Consider the following 11,644-nt stretch of genomic DNA (forward strand, 5'->3'; position numbering starts at 1 on the left):
GCTAAAGTGAGTTTGACGTTGTATTTTGTTGTTGCATTCAAGCAATTGACGCATAACTGCCACTAATTCAAAAGTGAAAGTAAAATGCGCACGGCGCTTTTAAGCTATTTAAAAGCGATGGAAAAGAGGGAAAATTCAAACGAACTAAAAACAAACAATTGCTTTACTCCGAATTGCCACTATTTGAAAGTGAAAGTAAAATGCTCACGCTGCTTTTACAAGCTATTTAAAAGCAAAGGAAAGCGAGGAAAAGAGGGAACGCCCCTGCCCCCACGGTGATACCGGTATTACCGGTGTTGTCACACGGCGATTAACCGGTGGGAAAATTTCCTCACTGTCACAACCCTGGTTGTGTCTGGTTAGGACAAAAACATGTGAAGGAGATTTTGCTTGTGAACTTACTGTTTTTTAAAATGGTATTTTGGTTGAAGATAAGAATATGTCCTAGGTCTGTAATGTTTCCCCTGCCATTATATTAGGAGGGCGGCCCGCCCCTGCCAACGGCACCCCCCGCCCCCCTTGAAGGTCAAGTTAATTTTATTGAATAATATTTTCTTTGTAGCGCCAGATCACAACAGAAGTCATTTAAAGTTACCTTTCCGATAGAACAGGTCTATACCTTGTTCTTTTATTAAGCAAATTAAATAGCCTTATGTTTTTTATCTTATTTACACGACGGCATGTCATTTCGGTCTCTACGTGTAAATATTAAGCCGCAAAACGATTAATATTTAAATATGAATTCTGCGTGTCTCTGTGTCAATGAAGTGTGGTTTTGTTTACCACTCGTACTGAAGCGCGCGTGACGCTTGCGGTGATTTTAGCGTCTACTCTACCTCAGGTGAGTCTGACTGCTCTATTTGCAGATTCTCTCTCTCTGTGACTGTGTGTGTGTGTATGTGTGTGTGTGCAGCAGGGCATGCTTGAGCTCTGGTACCTCAGATTATGGTTTTTCATAACTGTTTCTCTCACTGCAGCCAGAAGCGTGCGGTATTGAAAGATAAAACCATTTAAAAGTCGCTAAAAATCTAATATGAAGTCTAATAGCAGTTAACCTCTGTCCTGTTATGTCCAGGGCCTCCATTTCAAAGTATTATTGCATTTTCCTGATCTAGATCGTTTAATGCTCTAATGAAATCATCTGAAAAAAAATCTTGATGGGCTTAAAATTGATAGCATGTCCCCGGTGATGCCTCTCAGTTCATTATCAGGTGAAGCTGGGTTGAAATTGATGTGCAGTTTAGTGTGGCCATTGTCCTCCTCTACTGCTTTAGCCTCGATGGTCCTCATGGGTCGAGTTTCTGAGACATGCAGTCACTCAAAGTACTCATCCTGATTATTATGGACATTACTGCAAGTGTCAAACGTCCCTTTGGCCCATTTCTTTTTGTCACTTTTACATTTTTTTTATAATTTTTTTTAATGGAGCAAAACTATTTTTTGTTTAGATTTTTGTGGTCTGAACCAATGTTATTTTAGTATGACTGAGTAACTATTATAGTTTTATTAATATTTTTTTTTCTATTTTCTTTTTCATTTTAGTTCAAGTTTTAGTATTTTTTAAATGATTCTTTTTTGTGTTTTTTATATTTCTTTTATAGTTTTATTCATTTTTATTTCAGTTTTACTTTTAGTTACTTCAGTACTAGGGCTGTCACGATATCAGATTTTTAACTACACGATTATCATAGTAAAAATAAAATTCACAAAAACTATCTATCACGATATATATAGAAATCATGAAAAATTTTAAAATGTGTTGAGGCTCCTCATATTTCATCATGCAAAACATGTGCATGTGTACTATTCATTTTTAAATATCACCAATACTACCCCTAATTAACGCGATAACGGTTTTTCATCATTTGAATATCATGATTTTTGTCGGTTCCGATACCCCTATTTAGTGCATTACATTAAAATGAAAGTTTTATTTGAAATTTTATTTGAAATAAAAAATGTTTTTTTAGGGTTGTAGGTTCAATTAACTATTATAACAAATGAAATCTGATGTTTGCAATCCGATCCAATCCAGATGTAGTTCGCCGTTTATTATGCATTGTGTTTGTGACTTCATGCCAGGATTGTGATAGTTTTGAGCATTTTATTCAAATTTTACATTTGTATATTTGTAATTCAATCTTTGTTCTATTATGTATGAGTTTTCTAGTGTGTGTTTATTAAGTTTTAATTTTAGATCATTTTAGGGCTGCCAAAGTTTTTTTTTTTTATTAAAACTAAAATTAATCTGAGGTCATTTTTATTTTATAAATAATTTGTTTTTGGGTCATTGAAATGTTTTGAAATTTAGTCTCCTAGTTTTGCCTAGTAATATTAGTTTTTATTTTGGTTAACGAAAATACTTTTGTTTTTGTTAACAATAAAAATAAAAACACACAAAGTGCACAATATTGCATCAAAGTGTCCAAAAACGCTACTCCCCCCCCACCCCCCCCACACACACACAAAATTCACTATGTAGTGAATGAGTCAGTGGTTTGAACACAGTACTGTATGTGCAATGGTGTTCCTAAAGAGAATCCAAATTAGATTAGTGTGCAGTGTGAACGCACCTTTTTGTCTTTTTCTATTTCAGGTGTTGGATGCTAACACTTGTTTTGAGAAGCAGCCTCCATCAGCACTGTCTCTGCTGTTAGCCGCATATTACTACTCTCTTCAGATCTACTCCCGCCTCGCATCCTGCTTTAAAGACAAGTGCAGCCCACTTTACCGGGTAAGCCTGCACATACACTTTTCTCTCTGTCACCCTCCATTCCACAGCCATTCTTCTTTATCTGGCATTTTAGCAAGTTTCCAAAACTCTTACACGAGTCAAGAACAGAATTCATTAGCGACACAATAAAAGTTCTCACCTTGAAACGGACCGATAAAACGGTATCAGCCTTTTCTCTCTCTTTGTTTTGCCCATTTCTCTGCACATTCCACCTCTGTCTCTTTTACACAGCTCCTGTGGTGTCATTCTTTTCCTCTTTTCTTGTAATATTTCAGGTTTATCGGCATTACACATGACAGCACTTTACCGCTTCCCTGCGAATTTTTGCATGTTCTCTCCGCATGCCTCTTTTCTCATTTTTCCTGTTACTCTCTCCCTCCATTATCATAATTCCATCTTTCATTTTCACCCTCTGTTGCACCACAGCATCTCTCCCTCTCATTCCTCTCGTAACTCTCGTCTCGTCTCCTCTCATCCTCTCTCTCTCTCTCTCTGTTATAATGATGCATGCTCCTCTCAGTTCACTTTAAGAGTTGTTAGTTAACGAGGAAGGAACACTGTCTCTGTCTTCTTTTCACACCGTGTTTTTCTTGACCACCGGACTCACAAAAACAACACTTTATTGCAATGAGCACTAGCATCCTCATCATAGGTCAGCGTTTATGTGCTAGTTGGCTGACACTTCATAAAACCTATCAAGCATTATGAGCAAACATCAAGACTTGAAGTTTTCTCAACAGGTTTATGATGTGAAGCATGGGGTTATGAAGAACTGTAATTGTAATGATGATTGTAATGCAATAAGAATTGTGTGGCACTTTTCACAAATAGTCTGAGCAAAGAAGTGCTTAAAAGGTTGATTGTCAACCTCAGAAGGTCAAACTAAATATTAAATGAGCTATTTTATGGTCTAGCAATTGTACATGAAGTTTGGAACAGTAAAAAAAAAATAATAAAAAAAGAAAACTGTGATTTAAATTATTCTAGTGATTACATTAACATTTAAAAAAACATAAAATTACAAATTTTAAAAAAATCATGCTTTTAATAATAATCCGTTATAAAAACAATAAATGGACAACCTAGTGTATTGTATTGGTGGAAAGTGCTGTGTCAGAGTGAATTTTTCTTTTTCCTCTCCACCGACTGAAACTTTTTATATTTGTTCAAAACTTCGGAATCATCCTGGAAATCATGAAAAAGTGACTCATTTCACACTGCTTCTTTCAATTTACATTCTTCCTCAGTTCGACTTCAGGGAGGGCAACTTCTGGTCTGCTTGTAACACTAATGTTACACTCATTAAAAAACGAAACTTTGACTGTTCCCCTAAATTTTGGAGACTTTGACTTGTGAAATATGCAAACATAGAGCCCTGCACTGAATTTGAAGGAAAACCTAGAAGTGCACAAGTCAATTTGTGTTGGATGTCGACACAAACTCAAAGACATTACATACAAATGTTTCACAGCTTCTGGCTTTCTTAATTTACATTCTAACAGGTTTTACAAAATATGGCTTAAAAAATGAGACAAATACGGAAAGAAAATTATGAGTCGGAAGTTGGTATTTGAATATTTAGACAAAGTTTCAGTGAACACTTGGCTGCTGCTGACACAAGATTGACAGTTTGAAGACATTTTGTTTTAATCAACTAGACCTGCAAGCTAATTCTGTGAACTCAAGTCATTCAACTTTTTGCTCTTGTGAGCTTGAAACCGTCTGTGTTTGTTTCAGAGTCTTCACAGTTCTTTTCTGAGAGCTGTCACTTAGTTATCAGCTCTCTGCTTAGCTACGGGCTGAACAGGTTGGATGACAAAAAACACAAGGAAATGTTCTTGTAATTATATCGCAGTGTGAAAAATATGAAGCAGCACTGTGGCTCTGTCATAAGTTTCACACAGATCACAGATACAAAGTCACTGTTTGCAGGAAGATCAAGTGTGCAGTATACAAAGTGGCATTTTACCTGGCCTAAAATTCTCATTTACTCATCATCAAGTTGTTCCAAACATGTATGACTTTCTTTTTTTATGGAACACAAAATAATATATTTTGAAGAACAGTGGGGTCCAACAACAGTGAACCTCAATGACATTCATTATATTGACAAAAAATAGATGTTTTTCAAATTATATTATTTTATGCTCCACAGAAGGAAGTAAGTCATACTGGTTTGAAGGAACAGCATTTTTATTTTTCGGTGAACTATCCCTTTAAATGTTTTGAAGTGGGGAAATAATTCCCCAAAGTTATGAGTGCAAATTAGTTAAAAAATTAGCTATTTTTCTCTTACTATTAACCTTGCCCGCAAATGGGACATAAAAACTAAATTAAAAAAATACTGTGATTTGTCTGAAACTCTTCCCTTTTTGTGGTCTATAATTACGCTAATGTTCAAAGGTTTGGAGTCAATAAGACTTTTTTTTTTTTTTACAATTTTGAAAGAAGCATTTTATGCTCACTAAGGCTAAATTCTTTTGACTTTTAAAAAACTAATAACAGCAATGTTGTGAAATATTATATATTATATTATATTATATTTTTATTTTTTTACAATTTTGAAAGAAGCATTTTATGCTCACTAAGGCTAAATTCTTTTGACTTTTAAAAAAGTAATAACAGCAATGTTGTGAAATATTATATATTATATTATATTATGTTATATTATACTATTTAAATGAACTTTTTATTTGATATATTTTAAAATGTAATTCATTCCTGTTGTGGATTTTTCCCTCTGATTTTCAGCAGTCATTACTCCAGTCTTCCGTGTCACATGATCCTTCAGAAATCATTCTAATATGCTGATTTGGTGATTAAGAAACATTTTTTATTATCATCTTATCATTGTTCATAACAGTTGTGCTGCCTAATTATTTTGTGGAAACAGTAAAAATAGTTTTTTTCCCAGAATTATTTGATGAATATGCAGTTCAAAAGAAGAACATTTATTTGAAATAGAAACCTTTTGTAACATCATAAATGTCTTCACTGTCGTTTTTGATCAATGTTACATGTCTTTGCTGAATAAAAGCATTAAAAATCTTTTTGAACAATTTTACTGACCCCAAACTTTTGTACTGTAGTGTAGCTGCGATGACGACCAAACTATACTGTATGTCTCAAGTCAAAAACCAGGCTTAGTGAGCCTGTATTAAGAACGAGAAAAAATAAATGTTAAAGCACTCGTGAACTGAGATCCCATGCCGCTGTTTCACCCTTGAGCGCCGCAGTTAATCCCAGGGCTGCTCCAGGAGTGTGCGATAAAACGAAACACACTCAAATAATGCATGTCACAAGTCTATTGTTTGCTTCCATTTGATGTCCTTTTAGCCGTGTTTCGATTGCACCTCGGCAGGAAATAAAATAATGACAGACTCTTAACATATATACTTTAGCTTGTTCCTTTTTTCAATGTCTTTGACGTCCGAACTGGAAACTTTAAATGGCTTGCCCCTGTAAAGAGCAATACAAAAGCTAATGGAAGGAAATGATTGTTCGTAGATCTTTTCAAGGTTACAGTTCTCTGAATCCACAGCCACACGCTTGCCCACATGTGCACTAAGAACGTTTTTTTTCTTTTAAAGAAGAGCTGAGGTAATAAGTGGCCAGTGTTTACTGCACACCGTATGGCAATTCACACATCCACATGAACACACTCTTCTTAATGGATGGTAATGTACCTCTGTGTGGCGTTGGTTTAATGCTAGAGAAAATCCATTACCGCTGATGGAAAGAGAAATAATATGATGTTCTGTGTGTTTTATTTTCATCTGTTCTCTTTCCAAGTGACATTTCACTTCGTGTTTGCTGATATTTGTTGAAGGAGACGGTCTTGCGGCAGACAAGTTGTACAACAGACCTCAAACGCCCCCGCCATTTGTACCTCTTCAAATTCGCATCGTCTTTATCCATTTGTCTCTTCATTTGCCTTTTCTCTCCCTCTCTCCACTTATTTCTTTTATGGTAATCCATTTAGCCTTCCTTTTCTCTTAATTTAAACCTCCTCGTTTTCTCTCACGTAACACATAATCTCTCTCTCGCCTGTCACACATCCATCCCTGTGCTTTGCTTCCTCTGCCTTTTTTCCAAGCAGATCCCCCTCAGACATCATCACTATCACAGGCAGCACATGTACGTGTTGTAAGTAAGTAGGTCCGTAGGAGCGTGCAGTCGGGCCTCTGGATGAATTCTGCTCCATCTCAAACGGTGCGCTGGCTTTGCATTGCAAATTAAGCCCAACAAGATGTTTCTTTCAAATCTAAGTGCATAATTATGTTCTCCGTGTAGGAATGAGTCTGTGATCCTGTTGTACTGTGACGCCCTACTAACAGTGAGCAAGTGTTTTCTCCCGTAACCGGTGTTGTTTTCTGTTCCTGAGTCTGTTGAATTGGAAAGCAGTGCATGTCTTAAATGAAAGCAGTGCATTCTTGGAAATGCATGGTTTCTACTTTTATTCGTCCAAAGAAAAGATCTGCGATCTTTGAAGCTACTTAAGTTTAGATGGATCTTTGTTTAAAACAAAGGTAAATTAGCCTTTGATGAATTGTAGTTTGTGTTTGTTCTAGTTTACTTAATTTACTAATAACTACCTAACTGATGTTTTTGTCCAAAATTCTGAAAATTCTGCTCCACATGGTTCTGTTCTGCTAAATTTGACGCTTTCAAATTAACACTTTATTAATTAACACTTTCAAAAATAAATTATAAAGGGACATTTATACATTCTCATCAAATTTGTCTTTTTGAGGTTTAGATCTTTGAAAAAAGCCTAGGCTATGCTGTATATGCATATATGTGTATATATATATATATATATATATTGCTGCCACCCCAAATTTTTGAACAGTAATGTGTGTATGTGTAATAATATTAATAATATAATATCATAATCAATTTTTATAATTATTATATCAATTAATATATATATATATATATTGCTGCCACCAAATTTTTGAACAGTAATGTGTGTATGTGTAATAATATTAATAATATAATATCATAATCAATTTTTATAATTATTATATCAATTAATTTGATCATAATTAAAAATCACTACTCAGATTCCATTAACTATTATTTGTAATTAATCATCTTCTGTAGTAGATTCAGTTTTAATAGATTTACTTGATAAAACATGACTTTTTATTACCTAATCTGTCACACAGTATCATTGGTAACGATAGTGAAGAAGTAATGAATTAAAGATTTGCAATAAAACCCATCTTCTGTCATATTTTTCCACATTATCATCCTATACGCCGCTGTAGGATGAAATGTCTTGCTTAGGACACATTAGTTCATGAATCACCCCCGAAGGGTTTGTATTGCCAAAATTTCAGTTACCAGCCCATATATACTGTACCACGCATCCATTCGCTAATGTGGAATAACAGACAGAACTCCAGGATGATTATAAAATGGCACGACAGCTAAATGACTACCTTTGGTCTTTGAAATATACTTACAGAGATATTGTTGCTTGATAAACACATTATTATCGATTGACGCATTCACAGCCAGTGCCGCATCTGTCATACACAGTGCGAGCTTGTAATTTAATATTGCATTCTGAGTACCAGCGAGGATGCGGTGATCAGCCTTTTATTTGATGTTGATGGATGTTCCTTTTAACACTACAATGTTTGTTTGTTTGTTTTTTTGGTCCTTTTCTTTTTACACATTAAGCATTAGTAGGCGATGCTTTAATCTCTTACAAAAAATTCCTTTTTTTTTTTCTTTTTTTTTTATCCCATCCTGCTGGATTTTTGGTGGGCGAAGCCAAGTTGCTCGCTTCTGTCTTTGAGAAAAGGAATCAAAACGTTGTTTAGCATAATTGTCAGGGTGAGAGCAAGCCACAGAGTACACAACCGTTCATCAAAGCCTACAGCAAACACACACACAAGGACGTATTCAGCCCACCCGCGTGCCCATTATATTTAAATAGGTGTTTGTAAGCACGCACTAGTTTTCCGCCCAAACCTTTTGAGTGTTTTTAGATGCCGCAGTTATCATTATTATTTTGATTTGCGATTAAAAAAAATTGTAATCGTAAAATATGAATGATCATGCATTATATTTGAGGCCCTACGGAGAGGCACTAAACCGGCCACCTCTGCACTCTTGTACACACACCTGTGGACATTTAGCATAAATAGATAAGCCTGTTATTTTACTGCACTGAAGACTAAAAACATGCAAATATGCAGTGAACCTCGCACATTAACCCGTCCAAAAAGGTCTTTTAACATCATTAAAGGTAATTACCGTCTAAAACCCGCCTGAATCTCCGAGCGCATCAGCCGCAGGGTCGGTTATTATAGTTCACATGCGCACTAGGGCCCGCGGAGAACCCGATTGCATGCACACATAACACAGGGCAGGTGTGAACAACAGGAAGAGCAAAAGATGGATGGGAATTGACAGATAAGCTACAGGGTGAGTCTTGCTTGTGGTTGGATTGTCACTCTCTAAAGACAAAGTATGAGACAGAGACAGAAAGGGAATAGCTGGATAAAGATGTTTCATCATGAAAGAGCTTGTCTCGGAGAGGGGGTTCAAATGCTTGCCGTATCCATCCATCACGTCTCGTTTCTGCATCCCACAGATCAGTGGCTCTCAACCGGTGACCTAAAAATGAGTCACAGGTCTGTTCTGGTCACAGACAGCGGGGGGGAAAATATTTTAAATGCAGCTAACCATAAAATCGTGTGTCAGTTGGTAGAAGTAGCCAGAGTAGTAGATGCCAACATGGTAAATTATATTTTGACAGACTACATTCAGGACATGCTTGCAGTGAGGATAAACCAGTGTTGATATTGTTAATTAAAACTAATAAAAAATAATTTTCAGTTATTTTAAATTAAATAAAATATAAATATTATATGAAAACATCATAATATAAAATAAATAAATAAATTGTGAATGTTGGCTTGGCAACCAGTTTACATTGAAGTACTAAAAATACTAAAACTGAAACAAATAAAAATACATTAAAAAATAGAAAAAGAAATGCTAAAAACACATAAAATTACAAAAATTTGAAGATCTAGAATATAAAATTCTGTTTTTTTCTGTAATTTAATAATTGTGTATATTGTTGGGTCTGTGCAGCTCATGGTACATTTAACAAAGTTTAATGTTTGATTGTAAGGATAAACAATACTGTTTTGTACTAAATTAATTTACTGCTTATAAACAATATTGAATGTAATATATACTGTAGGTGTTTAATATATGTAATATTATATCTAATGTAAATTTTAATGTTTTAAATATAATTATTTGTTTATTTTATGTACATTTAAATTGTCTTTAAAATTGTATTTGGTCATACTTTAGTTTAGGGACCAATTCTCACTAATAACTAACTATTAACTATGACTTTTGCGCCAATAAACTCCTAATTTGCTGCTTATTAATAGTAAGGTAACCGTTAAGTTTAGGAATGGGGTATATTAAGGGATCTAAAATATGGTCATGCAGAATAAGGCATTGATGTGCTTTATAAGTACTAACAAACAGCCAACATGCTAGTAATATGCATGCTAATAAGCTACTGGTAAATAGTGAGAATTGGTCCCTAAACTAAAGTGTTACCTTGTATTTAATATTAATAAAAAAAAATTAAAACTAGTTTATCCTAGGTACCACTCCTTGTGTCTTTTTCTCACTCCACTGTCTTTTCTATCTCTCTCATCCTTCTATCCTGCTCTGTGCTTTATCTTCCTTATCATGCTTGTCTGTCGTTGTGCTCTGTTTCTATTTTCTTGTACCTTGTTCTTTACCTCTAAACTGTCTTTTTATACTTGCCGTATTGTCAGCTCAAAACACGTGCTGTTTAATGGTCAAAGTTCAATAATACACAATCCCACACAGCTTCCCATTATCAGAGTCTGTTATCACACTCATGACATGCTGTTGTAATAATTTCCATATAGATTAGTGAGTAATCATTCTAGATCATGTTCTTCTGTCAAGGCCCTTAACCTGTTCATTTCTCCTCGTGGCAAACTAGATTGCACGGAATTCAAATTCTTACCTAGCATAACGATTACAATAGTGTACAGTAGTAATGGAGGCTGTATACTGTACAGGTCGAGAAGTGTGAGACCACATTATGAATCTGAGATTCACAATTTAGTTTAATCCTGGAAATAGAATGTTTTATGGTTGAATAAGTTGGTTTTGGTCAAAGACTTTGTATATGTGATGTCATTGTATAATTCATTTTCATGGAGAGAATGTGCCAAGTAGGATTCTACTTTGCATAGTTAAGCACTGTTTTTGCAGTCTTACTCACTGCTTCTTTTAACAGTATTGATTCATTGATTTTTGTTTCCATGTATTCTGATCCTAGAGAGCTTATTCGTCTTGTGACCAAGCATGTGACAGACCACGCTGGATGTGATTGGGGAGATGAGGAACTGCAGGCCCTGATTAGTCAATTGAGACTATACAGTGAGAGACTGACAGATTTTACTCAAGCTCAGGTGCTACAGGGACTCGGCCGTGGAGTTGATGTGCAGAGATTTAGCAGCGACAACCAGTACAAGAAAGAGACTATTCTGGGCCTGGCGGAGTAAGTACTGTGTGCCTGTGTACTATGCAAAAAACATCTACTTTTTCTAGTATATAGTGACCTTAAAGGTCCCATATTGTCAAAACTGAAATTTCCTGGCTTTTTTCATGATAACTGAGGTCTAGGTGCATGAGATGCAAGAAACATAGACATATGGCAAGAATTCTGTACACGCGCCCATAACAACAAAAGACAATACTTTTTCTGATAAGAAGTGTGCGCTGCAAACGCGAGCATTTTTGACGATCGTTTCTGTCCAGTCTGCTCGTTTTAGCACATTTAACCACAGCTGTCGTCGTTTTTTTGTCTGGCAGTGGCAGCAGATA

The 11,644-nt window shown here is 35.3% G+C and overlaps 1 pseudogene; it reads left to right on the top strand.

Moving 5' to 3' along the window:
* Positions 1–11,644, top strand: part of LOC107726605 (neuroblastoma-amplified sequence-like) — a 158,331-nt pseudogene that overhangs the window by 96,299 nt on the left and 50,388 nt on the right.

The sequence above is a fragment of the Sinocyclocheilus rhinocerous genome, unplaced genomic scaffold (genome assembly GCF_001515625.1).
Source record: "Sinocyclocheilus rhinocerous isolate Xijiao unplaced genomic scaffold, SAMN03320098_v1.1 scaffold1538, whole genome shotgun sequence".
Classification (NCBI taxonomy): domain Eukaryota; kingdom Metazoa; phylum Chordata; class Actinopteri; order Cypriniformes; family Cyprinidae; genus Sinocyclocheilus; species Sinocyclocheilus rhinocerous.